The 20,675-nt window shown below is 39.0% G+C and overlaps 1 long non-coding RNA gene across 2 annotated transcripts in view; it reads right to left on the bottom strand.

The window, feature by feature from the left end:
• Positions 1 to 1,594: 1,594 nt before the first annotated feature.
• LOC102117521 (uncharacterized) overlaps positions 1,595 to 20,675 on the bottom strand; it is a 43,491-nt gene continuing 24,410 nt past the window's right edge. Inside the window, exons 3-4 of one of the 2 annotated variants that reach the window (XR_010588299.1) lie at positions 17,585 to 17,628; positions 1,595 to 3,868 (exon numbers count right to left, since the gene is read on the bottom strand). This is a non-coding gene — a long non-coding RNA (uncharacterized lncRNA). Of the gene's footprint in view, positions 3,869 to 11,377; positions 16,251 to 17,584; positions 17,629 to 20,675 lie in introns of those variants that run through there. The other variant, XR_010588300.1, reaches the window with a different exon arrangement.

The raw sequence follows: 20,675 nt of genomic DNA, 5'->3' as shown, positions 1-20,675 counted from the left end.
ATATTCTAATCCTGTCATCCTTACTGATCTTGAAAATCTGAAGCGTTGGTGTGAAACAGAGTACATGAAGTTCACTAATAATCTCATAGTCCTGAATTTGAATAGGAAGTATTAATATGAACTCCTAATGTATTTTATCTTATAAACAAAACATTTTCTTAGTTTTTCCATTAAAAAGACACAATGAACAACCCAGTAACAATGAGCACTCCTAGGTCCCAGATTGCCGTCTCTAAGTACAATTCCCTACTAGAAGGAACCAGCTCATCTTGAGAAATGGCTGATTACACGACTGGAGTAGGAAATATACAAGATGGTGTTAGAACACTTTGTTATACCAGATATCAAGGAGATTATAAAAGACTGCCAGGGTCATGTCCAAATGACTCAATAGCCAATGTGAAAAGATTTATTTTTCAAAAGGTAGAGACATGACTTGAGGACTCATCCAATGGTATTACAGGTTATATTGAAAAGGAATGAGGTTGTGCTATGTGTACTGCCCTTAGAAGAGTTCTAGAATACACTGTTAAATCTTTAAAAAGGGCTGGGAATGGTGGTTCATGGTTGTAATCCCAGTGCTGTGGGAGTCTGAGGAGGGAAGATCTCTTGAGGCCAGTAGGTCAAGACCAGCCTGGGCAACATAGTGAGACCTTGTCTCTACAAAAAATGTTTAAAAAATTAGCCAAGTATGGTGACAAACACCTATATCTCTAACTACTTGAGAGGCTGAGGCAGGAGGATTCCTTGAGCCCGGGAGTTTGATGCTGCAGTGAGCTATAATCATGCCTCTGTATTGCAGTCTGGGCACCAAAGTGAGATCCCCATCTCAAAAACAACAACAACAACATTAAAACAAAACAGAAAAGAAAACTAATTAATAATAGAGTCATTAAGCAATATATAACATAAAACAATATGTAATATTATGCTTTTTATAGTGGTAAATATTCTGTGATAAATCAATTTGGTTTCAAGATTTTGCAAATTTTCTTGGCTGGTACATAGTCTTTTAATTTGAGATGTTATAGTAACTATTGTCAGTAGTTATAGCACTAGATTTTGAGCCTCAGTGGACAGGGATTATGCACATTTGGTGAGCTATTTGGCATTTATAAGGGTTTTATGCAAATAAATACACAAATGATTTTAGTAGATGCATTGACAAAAATAGAGAGATGTGTTAATCGTATTTAGTAAGAGGGAGGTTATTAAAACTTTTAATTCATGCAGTTTTCTCCTTTTTGTATCAGAATCACATATTTCTTTTATAATCAGACAAAACAAGGTAAAGACAAAATAAAATGGAAAAATATAAGGGAAAGCTTAAGAATATGCCTCGCACACATCACCATCTGGAACCCAAATATTTTCACCATGCCAATGTTCACTGACCCAATAATTCCCTCTTGACCAATATGTGAGTGGAATGGATAACTTCCTATGAAGTTACTTCTGGTTCATTGGCAAAGAGCAGCCTATTGCACAACTGAGTGTCTGCTTACTTCCCTCCCATATTTTTATTTACGGAACAAGTACAAAAGCATTTGTTGCCGATTAGAAAGAAAAAGGAAATTCCAGAGAGTTTCTCAGAATGACTTTTATTTTGATGGATATTTTTTAATGAACCAAATTTATGTGAAAGGTTGTTCTGTTAAAAGTTCACAAAAATATCATGCATGATTGATCTCAAGACTGTGCCTTGATCCAAAGACAACACACAACAGCAGTCACACATACATTTTATGGGCTTTTGTCTGTTTTGCAATAACACCGGAAAACATTCTTTAATTAAAATTTAAAACCGTAACTGATTAATTTTCTGAGTAAACAATCCTTGTAAACATGGAATGTCAGCATTTTAAGGCTGCGTGAGTATAAATTTTACTTCCGTTGCATAGACATCTGGGAAGGACTTTGGCACAAGCAAAAAAGATGACAAGGTGACCTGGAGGAGAAGGGCTATTTGGAGACCTTGCAAATTCTGTAATGTCACTCCTGTCCATGAGGTCGAGGCCCAGTCAGGGATAGGAAAGCTGCCCTGTCCTGTGTGACCATGTTGGCTTGGGCAGCTGTCACTCCATCTATAACTCTTTGCTAGCTGTAAATTGCCAGGGGCGGGTGGTGTCCAAAAAGCCCACCCGGTATCTGAACCTGCTGCTGCCTCATTGGGACAATGAGGAAGAAATTCTTAGGAATTTTGTTGTTGACATAGCTGTGCAGAATTTAGACTGAGCACTTCCATTTGGTTTCTGTTGTTAAACATCATTACCAATTGTTACAGGAGGCAGAAAGCAATCTCATTTCTCTTAAGCAATTATATATATATATATATATATATATATTTTTTTTTTTTTTTTTTAACAGGGGGAGGTTTAAAACTGTTACTTAAAGTACTCTTGAATGGCTTTTTGAAGAAGCATGGAAATATATTGCCAGGAAAATGGGGGAGTATGTTCAAAGTAAGAAAAAAATCTAAGACTCTCTGCTTAGGCATTTGTGTAAAACCTGAATTTTTTTTTTCAAAAAGCTCATAATCAAGTTATTTTTATTAGACATTTATAGTCTTGCCAATAATAAATTTCGTGACCTCTGTTCTTCTAAAGTCTAGAAAGAGAACCAGAACTGAAGTGCTTTGAGCTCCTCCAGGTGATGTTCACAGCTTGGGTTTGTGTTTCCAGCCTGGTTCAGCTCTTTTGAACTCACTTCAACCTTTAGCTTACTTATCCAGACCAATCCTGCATGACAGATACCCTCCCTGGGGTGGGGAATGAAACCATTCAAATAAATACTTTCCTATTTCTGGACCCTGTTTTATTCCTAGTAAACTTATTTTTTTCTCATCAGTGTGTATGGAAGCTTTTTAAAAGAAGTTTCCAAGCTAATTAATTATATTATTATTACTAGAGGAAGAAGAAGAAGAAGAAGAAACTTTCCCCAATAAGAGAAACTTCAGTTTTTTGCCCTCTGCCTCCCAAGGCCATCATTTAAAATTTTGGCCATCATTTAAAATTTTGCAAATGTCTGTGAAGGGATCTATTAGTTAATTTTTCCATCCTGTTGATTAGCAGTTTTTATTAAGTGCCTGATTCCTATAGTAAGTGGCATAGAAGACAAACATTCTGCATTTCTTTCATAGAGGAAGTGGAGAGGAAAAGAAGTTGCATCTGTAAGCTCTGCACTGAGAGGCAGACCTCAGGGTACTATAGGTTTGCTTCCAGATCACTGCAATAAAGCAAATATCACAATAAAAGGAGTCACACAAGTTTTTTGGTTTCCCAGTACATATGAAAGTTATGTTTATTTTATACTGAAGTCGATTAAGTGTGCAACAGCATTATATCTAGAAAAGTACACACCTTGATTAAAAGATAATTTATTGTTAAAAATGCTGACACTAAGGCACAGAATGAGCACACGCTTTTGGAAAAATGGCACTGATGGACTTGCTCAGTGCAAGGCTGCCACAAACCTTCAGTTTGTAAAAAACATGCTATATCTGCAAAGCACAATAAGGTGAGATGCAATAAAATGAGGTGTGCATGTAAACAGTGAGGAATTCACATTTAATGAGCACCAACTGCAAGTCTACCCAGATATGTTATCTGATATTATACATGTAATTTCAGTTTTTCCATGCCTTTGGGAGATGGGGGAAGTGACATTTTTATGAAGCTAGAAAACTTGGCAAAGGTGGCAAAGACAAAATGCTACTGAGTCAGGATTTCAGGATTTAACCTGTAGTGCAGTTAACTTCAAGCCCGAGTACTTCCTGTCATAGCATCTTGTCTCATAGTCGACAGAATCAGTCAGGCAGAGGGATAATGTGGGTCTTAATCCATACTTCAGAGGAGAGTCAGATGTGAACCTTAAGGAAAGAGAGAGAGAAAGCAGCAACCTGGGAAGCTAAACTGGGAGGCATGGTTAGGGGTAATTTGTTGGGATAAAGGGAACGGGAGCAAACTGGAGCTGGGACGCAAGATGGCTAGGCTTTTCCTTTAGCCAGTGAAACACCTGGGCATGTTACAATTCCTAAGGAACATACCCAGGTATTTTCTGGTTTCTCCTTTCAAAGACTCCCTAAGACTTGGGTCTTTGTGGCTAAAGGCCACTCCTTTTTAACTTATGGTAGGCTGTTTAGGTGAATCATACCTACAATGGTCTTACTCAGACAACCATGCAACCACAGTCTAGACCCAAAGGTCTTTTTTTTTTTTTTTTTTTTTGGAGACAGAGTTTCACTCTTGTTGCCCAGGCTGGAGTGCAGTGGCATGATCTCAGCTCACCGCAACCTCTGCCTCCTGGGTTCAAGCAATTCTCCTGCCCCAGCCTCCCAAGTAGCTGGGATTACAGGCATCTGCCACCACGCCTGGCTAATTTTTGTATTTTTAGTAGACATGGGGTTTCTCCAGGTTGGTCAGACTGGTCTCAAACTCCCGACCTCAGGTGATCTGCCTGCCTCGGCCTCCCAGAGTGCTGGGATTACAGGTGTGAGCCACCGAGGCCGGCCCAAAGGTCTGTCTTAATGGAACAGGTGGATTGGTTTCTAGGAAAGTAGCTGGGAACATGAGATGAGATCTTCTGACATCCAAGTTATCCAAGCCTTCCCTTGGCATAAAATAAAACAAACATATAAATACCTAAGATGCCTACTTGCTCTTAACTAATAAACCAGAAAGCATATCTGTGGCATCAAATACGCGCACTCTCCCACATGATCAATGTTTCTAGATCATCAACCTTAGCAACCACTACGAAGCAACATTCACCCTTTGCCTTATTCCTATTTAGAATAGTACTGTGTACCTAATTAGAATAGAACTACTCTAGAACTCAACAAGTTACTGGCAATGTTGGATGCCTGGCTTAGACAAAGTACTTGGGAATCTTGCTGGAAGGCATGGTGAACAGTTATCGCCAATAAAGCATCCAAACCTATTTTCCACATAGGCATTTATTCTCCAAACCATTTTGAAAACTATCAGACCAAGAGGTACTGAAGATCATCATCATCATGCTCATTTTTCAGATAAGAAAATGGACTGCATAAAGATAACATCTTAATCTCAAACAGTCAGACCCACAATTCTCATGAATACATTTGGAATTGCCAGAATATGCATATGGAATCTTGACTGGGAAATGGGGTCATCATCTATCAAACTGGAGAACCTCACACAGTAAGCACTTTTTTCATGAAAGTGATATAATACAGAGTTAGGTGAGGATTTTTATCCTGGCTTCATTTTCCATGCACGTTACCTTAGATAAATTACATAACTTCTCTAACTCACAGCTTCCTCGTCTGTAAAATTAGAAAACAAGAGTACCTGATTCATAAAGTTGTTGTGAGGATTACAACAACTTGTTAAGGAGGAGAAGATAAACAGGAGAAAATGAAATAATGCACACAAAGTGTGTTAACACAGCGATTAACACATTCATGGTTCAATATGTATTGACCTGGGCTAGTGTCAGCATTGGGCTTCCCCATTTCCAACTTCCTCAGTTTGTCTTTTTAAACTTCTGCCTCCAACAGTGTGCACACGGCCTCACACACAACTGATAATCCTCTCCCTCTATAAATGCTAGTGGGATCCATTAATATGTTCTCTATTCAAGTCTTAAGCTATAGGTTAGACATCCAGAAATAATAGCTGGTATTTAACTCTCGTCTCACTTTGTCCCAACAAATCCTTCCCTACCCTCTTTTGCTCTGAGTCACAGGCACACATATGGCATCATATTTCTTTCTGTTGAGCTGGAAGGGGTGTTCATGTCGATAAGAAACCTTCCTCCCACCCCACTTTGTCTGCCCTGCACTTAGGAACCAAGGTTGAGTTCAAACAGGGGTCAGGGAGATAAAAGCCTGAGGCTTAACCACCAATTCACTAGTCTGGTGGCTAAAACTTTCGTCATTTATTTATTGCCATTAAAAAGGATGAGTCGGGTCCTGTGTCTTGATGGCTGTAGGCGGAAGCGCCTGCCGTTTATTATCTGCCCCTCAGTTGGGAAACAGAGCAGGCAAATGCCCCTTCCCCGGGACATGCTACCCTGCCTGTGTACTGCGATCTAAATGGAAATAGAAGTTTCCTTGCGCTTTATGGGCTCTTTTGTTTGTCATCAAGAGGCCAAGTACGGACATTTTGAAATAATTGTCAAAGACACAGCACATGCAGGCTGAGGGGGGAGAAGCGGAGGGAGGAAAAAGGACAAACACCCAAGGGCTGTAGCCTCCAGACTGAAAGAGATTTACTGCAGCCGCTACAGAGACTATTTGTTAAGGAGGAGAAGATAAACAGGAGGCATCTTTAGAGCCAATGGTCACGCGGAAGGTGCTAGAAGCATTCCTAGGCAAGAGTAGAGCCCAGCAGAAGCGCCAGCTGGTTGCGGTTGAGTCAGGTCTGTCGTTCACAAAATCTTTATCCCCTGTTCAGTTCTTTGCATGGGCTCTTTTTAAATGTTAGTGCTAGGGAATCCAGCCAGGCACACAAAAAGGACAATTGCACAACAGATTTGAGCTAACAAGCTCGTACTCATGCATCCAAAGAAAACCTGGAAGGCACCAGCCAGCGGAGCCTGGACGAGAAAAAGGGTCTTCAGAATCCCTGCATTGGCTGACGAGCTTACAGGAGTCTGAGCGGTGCCATTTCCCTCCTGCTGTAGATCCCCCAAGCTGTCTGCCCCCCTCCTCCACTTTGGCAAAGCGAACAAGATCATAAACGTCAGATGTGGGCTTGTCGCTGTAATGATCTCGTGGCTATGAATAAAAATGTCCGGGTAACACATTTGTGAATCGAATCTCCATTCTGTGCGGTGGACCTGCGTGGGCCAGGGCTGCTGCTCGCGCTGACTGGGTGTGTGCGCTGCTCATATTAAACTTCTAGCCATTGAGAGTCCACAGGGTTAAGCCTAGAAGGCTAGAATGATATTTTCACCGCCTTTGATGACACACTAAAATAAAGAACGTCTCATTTTGCAGCAGAACATTGAGTCTGTGAAGCCAATGTACATGTGGTTACTATTTGCAGAATTTGGCATTTTCTGTGAATAGTATAAAGCAGGCATTGGATCGGCTGTCATGTTTTGACAGGGTTGTCCTTTTTTTCCAGAATGCCACTCTCCCTACTCCCCACCCTCCCTCCCTCTTATTTGAGCAGCAACCCTACCACTTTTTTTTTTAAGTGGACTAAGAAAATTGATGAATAATGAATTAAAAGCTGGACTGGGTCAGGAGTTTAAGGCACAAGGAAAACAGTCACCCTGAAGAGAGTGGGGCCCCCTAAGGGGAGCCCAAGTCCCTGTTATGACTCTTGGTCAGATTGTCTCCAGACAGCCAGGGCCTCCCCCAGCCCCAGGAATGGGAACAAGGTCAGCCGCCAGATTAATTAACAATGTGAAGCAGGAGTTTAAAGCTGTTTTGTTTACAAAGAGCTAATCAGCCTGACAGCGAAGGACCCCAGCCCCTCCCTCTGCTCAATATATTAATATTTGATTGCTGTTTGGGCCTTTGTTTTCCTATTCTCTCAACTTTAGACCTTTCTTTCATCCACAACCCAGACAGGAATGAAGTTGACAATGAGAAATAAGTTTATCTCCTCACGGTGACACACATCCATCAGTTTCAGGCATGGGGGTAAACCTGGGTGTGAGGCTTCAAGTTCTCTGTTTGCTGTGTTTTACCTGTAAGCCATTATTAAACACACACACACACACACACACACACACACACACACACACACACACACACAGAGAGAGAGAGAGAAAGAGAGAGAGAGAGAGAAAGCCCTCTTTGAAACTCCTGAGAATTTGGGACTTTAGATTTTCACCTTGAGTCCTCCATTTGTTAATTAAACTTTTATTTCAAAAGCTGGATTGGACTCTCCAATGACAACTTTATTTTTCTTTTACTTTTGTTCAACATATGTCACTTTTCCCTCTGTTTTCAAGGGAACAAAAGTCAGAGTGGCCCTACATTGAATACCTTTTTTAACCAATCCTTCAGGTTTATATCAAAATGGTCTCATTGTGAATCTGTTTTTCTGTATTAGCAGAAGCAACTGATCTGGCAGTGGAAAAAATAGCTCTTGCATGTATTTCAAAGAAACAATGGTTTTCTGATTAAGCAGCATTATCTTGCATGCTTTAATGAATGACACAATTACAGTAAAGACTGAAACCAATTGTCACGATGTCAACGTTGGCTTGGAATGAGTGTAGTATAAATCTACTCATGGAATTTTGCAGAGCAGTAATAGGAATATCAAACAGGTCATGCACTGTATTCTCATTTCATTGTTATTTATGTTTGCCTGGACTTGATTCAAAGTCTCAGAAACCTCTTACTCTCAAGATATTTTTACCTATTAAATCATCATATCCTACCAGAAGCCTGTAGATGAGCCATTTCTTAAAGAAAATGAAGTTCTAAAATTAAATTTGTGTTATTGTCTATCTTTGATTTGTGTAGAGGTCACCACATCTCATGGCCATAAACACACTCGTTAATCAGATGAAAATGAATGCATTTAGCCATTCATTTATTTTTCATAAAACCTACTGAGAATCTACTGTGTGATAAACACTGTGATGACAATTTCCAGAGATATGAAGAAGATAAAAAAAGTGTGTTTTCGAATTGCTCTTGAAATGACAGATAAAACGATGCACATATAATCAATGATGAAATATATTTTATGTATGTAATACTATGTATCAGATAGATATATATTTGTTTCTCTCTGTTCAGGGAAGACTCTATGGCATGAAGCTATTATCATTATTCATCATCTATTGAAACAATATTACCATGCATGTCTTCAACATTGTACAGTTTAGTTTTTATATAATTAGTAAAGATAATTTGCTTTATACAAGGAGAGTTTCAAAAGACATTTACATCTATTAACTCATTTATCTGTGCTCATAATACTTTTCACCTCACATTTCACATAATAAGGCATAACAGAAATTCTTTATCTAGGGACTTAGCAAATGCAAGAGTTTGAAGCGAGCAGTTCATTCATTCAACAACAAATGCATTTTGTTGTTAGCAAATATTAATAAATACATATATTTGGCCCCATCTTGGGTCATGTAAGGAGTAACGAACAAAACAGTTCTTTTCCTTGCCTTATGTGGTGCATGCAGACTAGTGAAAGAAGACAGACATTGCACAACGAAACACATAATTAAATATTGGACAAATTGTTATTAGGAAACAGAATAGAGTTCTATGAAAGAGAAGATCAATGAAAGCATACGATTTAGAATCAAGAACAAAGGACCCCCCACTGAGGAACTGGTACATGATCTGAGAATTGAAGATCAAATTAGTCAAAGAGTATTAGAAAGAGTGTCCCTAACACAGAAAAAATATATGCAAAGTGACAAAGTATAAAATTACAAATGTATTTAAGAAACTGAAGAATGCAAGAGTGCTGAGAATGTAACATACAAGAGGAAAATAGTGCACAATGAGCCTGGAGAACTAGGCAAGAAGTGTATCAGAGAGGGCCAATAGGCTAGACTATACTGCAATAACAAATAAGTCCTCAAATATCAGTGGCATAGCAAAAAAAAAAAAAAAAAAAAATTATACTAGTTTACACATGTCATAGTCTGATATAGTGGTGGTGATAGTAGATAGAAAACTTCAGCTCTGCCGGACATGCTGGCTCATGCCTGTAATCCTAGCACTTTGGGAGGCTAAGGTGGGTGGATCACTTGAGGCTGGGTATTGGAGACCACCCTGGCCAACATGGCAAAACCCCCTCTCTATTAAAAACACAAAAAATTAGCCAGGTGTAGTGCCACACGCCTGTAATCCCAGTTACTTGGGAGGCTGAGGCACGAGAATTGCTTAAATCCTGGAAACGGAGTCTACAGTAAGCTGAGAGAGTGCCATTGCATACCAGCCTGGGCAGCAGAGCAAGACCCTGTCTAGGGGGGGAAAAAAAAGAGAACTTCACCCCAGTCATATAGTCACAGGGGTTGGGGTGGGGAGAGCTATACAGAGAAGGTATGCATGCTTTAATTGCCTTAATTTACAAGAGGCACTTATCACTTAAACACAATTTAATTGATGGGAACTAGTTCACAAGGGCCCACCAGGATGCAAATAGACTTGGAATTGTGGTTTAGTTGCATGCCCAGTACAAATAAATGATTTGGCAAGGTGCTATCCGGTGTCTATTCAGATCATAGAGGAAGAAACTTTGTATTTTATCCTAAAGGTTACTACGGGGTGGTAACATTGCTGTGGTCTGAATGTTTGTGTCCCACCAAAATGTGGGAGGTTATTAGGTCATGAGGGTGGGGTCCTTATGAATGAAATTAGAGCCTTTATAAAAGAAGCCTGAAATGTGATTATGTCACTGTACTCTAGGCTGGGTGACAACAGGAGTGAGAACCTGTCTCAAAAAACCCCAAACAAACAAACAAAACCAGACAAAACAAGCAAAAGAGGCCTGAGGGAGCTCAGTTGGCCCACAGAGGGGAAGACACAGGGAGAGTGCATCCTTTCTGAGCCAGGAAGCAGGATCTTACTGGACACCAAATCTGCTGGTACCTTGATTTTGGACATCCCATCCACCAGAACTGTGAGAAATAAATTTCTGTTGTTTGTAAGCTACCCAGTCTGATGTGTTTTGTTATGGTAACCTGAATGGACTTAGACAAACATAATCAATTTTTGTGTGATCACTCTACTATCAGTGTGAAGAACAGAGTAGAGAGGCTCCCTCTGGCCTCTGAGTAAACTTATGAGATAGATATATTTTTCTCTTCTGTTAGGCAAATGAATGATCCTTATGTTTCCATCTTCCTTTTCCGAAAAACTAAAACTTATAGCTAACTTTTCTTGAGAATCACATGAGGAAAAACAGAGTATCGCTGAAGTTGAGTCCACAATTTAAAAAAAACTAACAGAGGGCTGGGCTCACACCTGTAATCCCAGCACTTTGGGAGGCCGAGGCGGGAGGATCACGAGGTCAGGAGATCAAGACTATCCTGGCTAACAAGGTGAAACCCCATCTGTACTACAAATACAAAAATGTAGTCAGGTGTGGTGACACGCGCCTGTAGTCCCAGCTACTCTGGAAGCTGAGGCATGAGAATCGCTTGAACCTGGGAGGCAGAGGTTGCAGTGAGCCAAGATCACGCCACTACACTCCAGCCTGGGTGACAGAGCGAGATTCTGTCTCAAAATAAATAAATACATAAATAAATAAAATAAATAAACTAACAGAATAGATAAATAAAAACTCTTCCAAGATAAAGAACCAAAAAAATACAATAAACAACCTTTAAAGCTCCAAGAAGTAAAATTAGAATACTTAAAGTTATAAAAGAGCCTTAAAAACACCACACTAAAAAAAGCAACACTAAGCGATAAAATACAGAAACAGTATGAAGTAGAATTATAATTGTAGCATATAGTTCTTAAAATAAAATGACAGTAGTTAATAGAGTTAATAGATGAAATGGCAAATTAGACATATATAATAAATGCATTAGTGACTTCATTGAAAGTTCCATATCGAGGATCCAGTGTAAATGCCAAGATGGAGACTATAAGGGTGAGATCAAGTAATATGGGGAAGAGAATGGAAGGTCCGAAAGAGGAAATGGGGAAAGGGTATTTTGAAAAGGCAATGCAGCACTTTGGGAGGCCAAAGCAGGTGGATCACCTGAGGTCAGGAGTTCAAGACCAGCCTGGCCAACATGACCCATATCTACTAAAAATACAAAAAAAAAAAAAAAAAAAAAAAGAAAAGAAAGAAAGACAATTAACCAGAGGTGGTGGCAGGCACCTGTAATCCCAGCTACTCAGGAGGCTGAGGCAGGAGAATCGCTTGAACCTAGGAGGTGAAGGTTGCAGTGAGCCTAGATCATGCCACTGCACTCCAGCTTGGGCAACAGAGTGAGACTCTGTCTCAAAGAAAAAAAAAAGGCAATTCCTTGCCATTTTACAAAGGAGTTGCTGCTCGTATGTGAGAGGCATGAGACTGAAACATAAAACAATTAGAAGCAGTGCTGGACTGGACATGGAGGCAAACATCAGGAAATCGAAGAAAAGGAAAATTTTTAAAATGACTGTTAAGAATAGACATATTACCTCCAAATGCATATGCACTCGTTATATCAACCTTACATTTTTCAAAAAAAATTTTCAAAAAAAGAAACATTTTCAAAACAGAATTTTTTTTTTAATAGAGGAGAGAGGACATAACATTTTCTTATTCCTCTTTCTATCTATATACCTCCAAATAGTTATAGAACCTGTATCTCTCATGGTATGTACAGCTGAAAAAGGAAAAATCATAAAAATGTCCAAAAGACATGCTATTTAATTGTGTGGAGGGATGAATAAACATTTAAAGAAATCATAAAATGTGTTATTTTTATTATTATCTGCATTCTCATCTAAATGATCACCTTTCTACATTTCCCATGTTATAATTTCAGTTTTTACACAGTGAGGTTTCTAACAGTCCACACACTTACAGTTTGTATAAAGGTGTATGTGTATGTGTATGTATATATGTGTATTTGAATATTTAGAAGTGAAGGCTCTGTGTTTAATGAAACCATGATAGAAAAGCATTCTCTGTGATATTAATTAAATTTTAATTCAGAGTGTCATCTCCTCCAGCTCTTGTTCCATCTGCTTGTCTATTCCTACTTCTAATTGACTACTTTCTCATAGACTAAAACCACATCCAAGATTGTACCATACAATGAAACCCAACAATGAAACCTTGGGTTTAAGCCTCTAGCTGATGTGGTCTTAATAACAAATGCCACCAACCTTGCATGTCTCTCTGGCTCCAATTATCTCTTTCTCCTTCCCCTCACTGAGGGGTGTTTCCAAAAATGACCAGTCACCGAGGTCCCTACTCTAAATTTTCCTTTTCTCTAAATTTTTACCAAGTACAGGCTTTATCTTTTTGCTTTTTCACTATCGTCCCTCTGAAACTACCTTAGCAAGCTCATCAATCACATCACATTTCTAAACCCAATGCTTTCATCTTGCTCTCTTCCTCAGATGTTAGAGGATTTGACATTGTTGAACTCTCTATTCTTCTTGAAGTTCTAATATTGGGCTTAGAGTCCTCACACTGTCCTGGCTTTTCTCCAATCACCCTGGGCCTTCCTTTTCCGTTATTAATGCTGACTCCTCTTCATCTGATCCTCCCGGAACCGTGCCCCACCTCACCCCTGTGTTAGATGATGGTTTCTTCTGGAGAGCTTACGTTCAGCATAATCTGGAATGAATTAGCCAATTTGATGGCTGAGAAGCTTTCGTCCAAGCCTTTGTGAATATCTTCTGGCTCAGCAAGACCCAAGGACATCAAGTCCCTTGTAAAATTCCGTGGTCTAGAATAAGGGATTTAGTGGGGAAGACGAGAAGGTCAAGGGAAACTAGAGGCACATTATAAACATCTGTTATTACAAATCTCTTCTCTAAGGCTGAGATTGTGAATCACAAGCCATTTAATTTCCACTGCCGAGTGGGAGGGTGAACAGTGTGAATCAGTGGTTAAGATGAGTAACTTAGGAAAACAGATACCTATGGTGATAGGGTCAGCTTCCAACTTCAATAACATTACCTCATTAGCTAAAGTATTTGATGTCTGTAATGTTGAAGTTTTTGTTACCTTTCTCTATTACTTAAAAATAGTTGAATTTTGTATTCCAAACTCTTCTCCTTCTATTCTAGAAATTTTTTTTTGCAAGTTTACCCAGTGAGATTCTGTATAAACTAGAAGAATATTAAGTCCTTCAAAACAATGAAACCTTGAGTTTAGGCCTCTAGCTGGTGTGGTCTTCATATACATAGTCCTTTTACAGCTGGCTGACAGTCCGTCAAAGGGACTATGGGTCGACCAGCAAGTGTTCACGCTCTAAATTGAGGAACATAAAACAAGGGGTGGGAGTACGCTTTGGGACAAAAATGCCGTAAGAAAACATTTGATTATTTTTGAAGTGGAAAGATAGTTATTTTTGGAGACAGATACTTCTCTGGGTACTAATAGAAAATCCATTCCTTCGTTCCTTTTCACTGATGGAATTTCTATTTTGTTGGGGCAGCAATGTTATAAGATAAAAATCACATTTCTAGGAAGATTAGATGACCAGTAATGATCATGTAAGACACATTTTTGGTCATTTCTGTATATTTCTGAAAAAGTACTTTGCTTTCCTGATGTAAATGCAACGTCTTCTTCTTGTTTCTAACTCCTTTCTGCAGTCTGGATTACAGTCACGATGGCTGGAATTGCAACTGCCTTCATGTGCCTGATCACATGGGAAACCAGAAAGCATTTTCTTTCCACCAGCTTCAGACTGTTTATGTCTGAATTTATTGTTATATGGAAGAGAAATAAATCTCTGTTTAGTCTAACTGGTGGTCACTTGGATTTTTTTGTATGCAGCTGAACCCAAACCCTAACTGATGCAGTTTCAAGTCAGATAAGCCAATGCAGCAGAATGAAAAGAACAAAGACTTGATTCAGGCATCTGGTTTGCATCCCAGATTAGCTACTAACATCTGAGAGACCTGGGGCAAGATGTTAAAGCTTCTGAACCTCAGTTTCTTCATCTGTGCATTGGGGCTTACGATACAGAACTCACTCCCTAAGTCGGCAATAAGGACTAATTGAATTAATGAATAGCTTCTGTAGACAGGAGTTAAAATTATAATGGAAAACTTAATAGAAGAATGTTTTGAAAGTGCTCTCCAAAGTAACATACATCCAGAAGAATCCATTTAAAGGTGGAGTCAGACTATTTCTGACCCAGTCCATTTGTTTTATGCACTGCCAGCAATATCATTGTAGCGGAAAACATATTTTATGGTGTGCTGGGTGGCTGGAGTAGCACTCAGATGCACGTGCACTAATTCCAGGTCAGCAAGAAAGTTCCAAAACACCCCTGACAAGACCCAAGCTGACCCCTTTTAACTCTTGAGTGAAATGTTATTTTACTCACCCAAGAAATCACTGAAAATAAAGCTATTTCTCAAAGAGGAATTTAAATAAATGCCAGAGAAAGAATAGTTCTCTCCAGGGCCTCATTCTGAACTTCCAATTTGTTCTTATTGCTGTTTTTTAAATAATAATGCATAGTATCAGGTGTGTTTTCCATTTCTAACCTCAGTATTACTACATACACTAACACACATGCTAGTTTGTCTTTTCCTGCTGTGTTCTTTCCACTTTCAGGAGTGTGGGAATATTTATGGGAAATTTCCAATAACTCGAGTGTATCTTTGAGATAAGGTAAGCCTAATGGGCCATGTAATGGGACAGAGGTGGCTGGTGGGGGGCCCTTCTTCTGGGTCAAAGGAACAGAGATATATCTGAGCAACTTCAGAAGGTAGCAGAAGAGAGAGGTGGTTACCATGTGCTGGCTAGAAAACTGAAGCAGGGAAGTAGAATGAAAGCGACATCCCTCTAGGAACCCGCTCTCCTGCATTCCACTCTCTTGTCTGTCGCTGACAGGCTTCTATCTATTTTCTCTACCAAAGAATTCCCTTTGCAACAGAGTACAGAAAAACTAAATCCAGAGCTTCGTGACTCTGACTTTCCTAAGTAGGATCATAATGATGATTGTCTATAGCATGATTTAAAAATTCACTAAATGTTTTTATACCTATTTTCTTATTCCTCAAAGTACAACTTCTCTCACCCTTCATTTGAATTCATCTCTATTCTACTCTAAATTAATATATTATCTATGAGGATTCAAAATCTTCATGGAAAGCAATCTCCCAAAATCCAAGTTACAAATCCCAAACAAAATATCTATCTACACCCCTGAACTAAAATCAAAGTCGAATTTATTCTTCATATTCACTGTGCACTGCTCTTTTATTCATCACCATAACCATCACCTATAACTTTGGTTTTGCTCAAGCCATGGTCAAAGTACCATGTTGCTGAAGGATTGGAGACTTTGTGACTCAAACAATTGAACAGAGACTTGACGATCTCCTTTGATTCAATTGCCATATGTCAGTTTCCTGTCTGTCCTGGAAAGCTGCACCTTTCTCAGAATCACCCATGTCCTGCTTTCTTTTCCTGTGTTGGGTGTATGGCTTCCGTCAGTTCCTCTGGGGAATGAGCTGCCCTTCTGTTGTGAAGCCTGTTTGCTTATCAACCTTTCAGGGAGGTTTTTGTTAAGGAGTCAGGAGGAAGTGCTCATCCAGATAGCACATGTGTCCATTCTTTTGGTGGTTGTAGTCACTAGGATTTCAAAAGATGTTCAATACATTAGCAATGATCAGCTTCTTTCAGCTTTTTCAGGGTTGCCAAAGAAAAGAAATGGCAGGAACTATTTCACATAACAGAAAAAACACAAATAGCCAACCAACAAAAGACCTCACACAAATCAATTAGAGAATTATTAGGAAGCAATAGCAAACTTTTCAAGAGAGAAGTAGACTTAGTTACGTCTTCATCTATATGCAAAGATTTGGAGGGAAATAAACCACAAATTTGTATTTCAGTTGCAATGTGATATTAGTATATTTTATTAGTCTTATACTTCCGTTTACATGTTGAAAACTATCCTAAATAGCCAAAACATGAATGTGAATAGATTTCTTTATCATATTTGTAAGGCTACAGGGGTAATTCATGAGCAAAACAGATACAGTAAATTCATGTATCTTCCACAAGGAAAGGCATCTTAGATTTCTTTGTAATTTTCTTAAAGTATTTCCAAAAATACAACCAAGTCTGTAAGAATGGAGGTTAGAGTGAAACAAGGCACTGAAGCACCAACCTTTAAGTGGTTATTTCTACTCTCCTGTGTCTAAAGGCATCCTGGAAGAACATTTCTCACCAGCCAGAAGCCAGATGAAAGGATATGTTAAGTATCCTTATGGCTTCCCACAACTCTAAGATAAGTTCTTTCACTTATTCCCCCTTTTTAACAAAGTTATAAAATAACATCAGTGTGAGAATGTTTCATAATGTACTACCTGGGGTGAAAAACAACCCAAAATACTCTTCCATAGAAAAGCCTATAGAATATATCTTAAAACCCCAAATTATGCTCTTTAAATGGATAGCCCATCTACAGATCTTTTGTGAAGCAATTTTGTCCATAAAGAAAAATAATCATTTTTCTCTATGATCTCTTGAGTAGGATGACTCTTCTTGGTGCTCCCATTGTCAACACAATTGGTGCTTCCATTGTTTACTTTTATCATCACTGTGGTTGCTGATTGCTTTCCCAGTAGATTAACAAAAAGCTAATTCCAAGGGATTGTAGTGGCCAGAAAACTAATATGCATAAATGATTTTTCAGGGAAGGAAAGGTGACTAATGCATCAATTATTGAGAAATATATATAATGTTGTGTGTTACAAGTGCTATACTCTGCACCCATTAGTCAGTTCTACAATTACGTGTACATTTTACACAAATCACTATTTAATAAAAATAGGCATGATACAAATGTCAAAGCTATTGCTTTGTCTTTGAAAATCCACATTTAGGAAAATAATCAGCTTGCTTATGGGAGGGATGAAAAAGAATAATGGGAGATTAACTAATGGAGATACAATACTTACAAGAGAACCTCTGGACCCAGTAACTGCTTCTTCAAAATTTTCAACTAAGGAAACAAAAGAAGTTTCTTTATAAATATTCTCTTGCAGTATTACTTTCAATAATAAAAGTTTGAGAACAACTTAAATGTTCAACAGAGGGGATCGATTAGGGGAAAACGGGGGCAAGTTGATAGAATATTAGTAACCATTATAAAAAAGGAGCAGTGAAAGAGCCACACTAAAATATGGCATCTCTTTCCTCATTGGAACCATTTAAAATTCATATGTGATTTTTTACAAGGCCTGGAGAGAAAGTGAAAAACTTGAAAAGAGTAAATTTGTTACAGTAGTGGAGTTATATATATATATTTAATTTGGCACTCTTGCTGTATCCTAGTGTACTAGTTGAACTAAAAAATGTGTAAACTTAAAATTTCTTAGAAAGTCTAAGAGAGCAATAAATAAATTGACACATATCAGGAGTTATAGGAGGCCAACACCTGAGACGCACATGATGAATATACACAGTCAATGCTGAAATGTGAAGAATGAAATCTTCTGTGCCAACTGGACTGGACAGAGAGAGCCTTTGGGTAAGAGTCCTTCACTTATCTCTGTGCTTAATGACTTTTTCCTTGAATCCCAAGGCTATGATTTTAGTTTTTTGCCTTGAACTTGTTTGTTCTCTTTGTCATGACAATGTTCTCCTGTTCCCACTTCCAAACTGCAATACCTTGCTAGAGGAAGTCCCTGAATTGGGTGGAAGTGAATACTGCTGTCTCACACTATCTAAATACAATGGAGCTATCAATATGAATATGGATATTATCTGTTGATTTTACAGTCCATCGAAACTATTGTTAAGTAACTTCTTCACTCTGTAAAATAAGAGACATATGCCTTTGAGAGTGTGCTATAGTGGCAGGAGGATGGTTTTGCAGTCAGACAGACCTGAGGTCAGTTTCTGGTTCTCCATCTATTATCATGTGAACTCCAACAAGATACTTACCTTCTGAAAGCCTCAGTGTCCTCCCACAAAAATGTACAACTTCAACAGTGCTGCTCTGAGACTTAACTATAGTGCTAGGCACATGGAAGGGGTTTAGCAAATGGTATTATTATTAAAACACTGCCAGCCAGGGCTGGGTGTTGGATGGGAAAGCATTCACAGCCAGGAGTTGAATGGGTGGGAGGAAGCATGGAAGGAGTGTAAGGTAACCCAAACTTTTCAGGCATGAGTGGTTGGAGAGGGCTGTTCTTGCCACTAAGACAGACAAACACATGAATACAAAGTTGTAATTTTGGAAGAGCTGGTAGTAGGTTTTTATTTTCTTAGGGACCCATTCCATTTTTACCCTTCTCCTCTATTAGAAGAAAAGGTGTCTAGCTTCCTTGAAATCCTTTCTTTCTGATCGAAGCTCCTGCTCTCACTTCCTCCTTCAACTCTCCCTTGTGTCCATGACCTCTGGCCCTCCCTTTCAGCTGACACGCCTTATGCCTGCCTCTTTCATGTACATGTTCCCTGTACTGAGGACAGCACATGTGACTCTTCAATGCTAGCTACCCTGTTTTCCTTTCCACTCTAAGGCTTCTAGGATGACTCGTTTTTCTAAACTCTGCCACATCTTCGTTATCGTCTCACAACTTAACTCCCTGCATCTGATGTCTACTCTCATGACTAATCTAAAATTGTATTTTCTCAAAACTCCAACCGTGGCTTTCTTTTCTTTGGATTCACATCTTAATCTATATTTTCCTTGGTGTACATCCTTGATGTAGGACATGTTTTGATACTGCCATCTTCCTAAATGTTTCTCCTCATAGTCACTTCTATATTTGTCAGCATTTTCCCCTCTGTTCTCTTTACTTCAGTTAAACAATCTCCAATAGCTATGTAGTTAAGAAACTGTGTTGTAGCCAAGAACATTCTATTTGTGTTTTCTTTGACCTTGCAACCTGGGCTTCTCTAAGCTTTAATTTTCCCATCTATAAAATGGGGTTAATAATCATATAACTGTTGTGAGGTTTAAACAAGGTAATGGTCAGCACAGGGCTTTATACACAGAAACCATCAAACAATGCTATTTGTGTTGCTGTTATTCTTTTTTTTCTTTTTTATGTTTTGGGACAGAGTCTCACTCTTTTGCCCAGGCTGGAGTGCAGTGGCGCGATCTTGGCTTACTGCAACCTCCACCTCCCAGGTCCAAGCGATTCTCCTGCCTCACCCTCCTGAGTAGGTGGGATTACAGGGGCACACCACTATACCTGGATAATTTTTGCATTATTGGTAGAGATGGGATTTCACACATTGGCCAGGCTGGTCTCAAACTCCTGACCTCACGCGATCTGCCAGCCTCAGCCTCCCAAACTGCTGGGATTATAGGTGTGAGCCACTGCGCCCGGCCTGTTGTTCTCTTTTAAAAAAATTAGATTATAAAAGAGTGCTTGGGATTGGAATTTCCTTGCTTGGGACTGGAAATACTTGGCACTCTCATGAAACAATTTTACCTGTTCTTGGGAACAGCTGAGACTAATTAGTCAATTATGATAATTTCTTTTAGGCAATATTTACAGTATTTCCTGAAAGATACTACAGTTGAATGAATACTATCTAAACATCTATAATTAAATTTCCTTTGCTTAAGGGTTATGGTCGCTTACTCTTTATGTCATCCATCTCCTTGGACAGATGAGAAAGCAGCTTATCCCTCCTTATGCTAAACAAGGCAGTGATATGCTATTGCTTTTTTTCCCCACAAAACCACAAATAGCAACCTGGCAAACATAATTAAAAAGTCAGATAAGCCCTCTTTAGGTTAGAATTGATACCTTGTTTGTTCCAAACTCTAAACTTGACTCTAAGCCATAGTCGAGAAATCTCTTTCCTGTGCTCTCAACCACTAAACGAGCAACATCAGCACTGGCTTTTGAGATTAATCAAAAGGTGGAAGATTCAGAGGTTCAGACAGAGTGTACTGGAGGCATTAGGGAAAATATCTGGATTTTGGTCAGCATTGTTTCTGATGAGGAGTGGATTGGGAGAAAGACTGTGAAACCCATTATGAGTTTTCTGTCTTTGCTATATCTCATTGAAATAAAAATATCAAAAAGT

The sequence above is a fragment of the Macaca fascicularis genome, chromosome 7, assembly GCF_037993035.2.
Source record: "Macaca fascicularis isolate 582-1 chromosome 7, T2T-MFA8v1.1".
NCBI classification, from domain to species: Eukaryota; Metazoa; Chordata; class Mammalia; order Primates; family Cercopithecidae; genus Macaca; species Macaca fascicularis.
This window is presented reverse-complemented; position numbering and strand designations above follow the sequence as displayed.